This window comes from Rana temporaria, chromosome 9 (genome assembly GCF_905171775.1).
Source record: "Rana temporaria chromosome 9, aRanTem1.1, whole genome shotgun sequence".
Taxonomy (NCBI): Eukaryota; Metazoa; Chordata; class Amphibia; order Anura; family Ranidae; genus Rana; species Rana temporaria.
The window spans coordinates 164894651-164895095 of NC_053497.1; positions in this window are offsets into that span (position 1 = coordinate 164894651).

Below are 445 nucleotides of genomic sequence, written 5' to 3' on the forward strand. Positions count from 1 at the left end.
ATACAACAATCCCAGGCCATCATAGCCAAAGCCTTCCGTGGGGCTGTCATCCGTTGACCACGGGCACTCTTGGACTACATAACACCGGAGGGCTCTGTAGCTCTCGTCCAACCGCATCTCTGCCCGGATCAGCCTGCTTAAATCATGCTGTCCACTCCTGCTTTGGTTGTTCCCCCAATAACAGCATTCGTACTTCATACTGTGACCAGTACCTTACATGGATGGAGGGGAGAGCTTTTCCCTGGTGTCGTTGCTCACGGGCTAGCGCTTCTTTCCAGAGTTCGCAGCGGATCGAATCAGACCATCCAAGCAGGACCTCCTCTGATACTGGTCCTCTGCGCTGTATCTGCTTCTCTCGCAACCTCCTTCTGAATTCCTCTTCCGTGGTTACTGGTATCTGTACCTCTCCTCTTCTTTCCTTTTGGTGCTGCTTCTTTAGACGTTG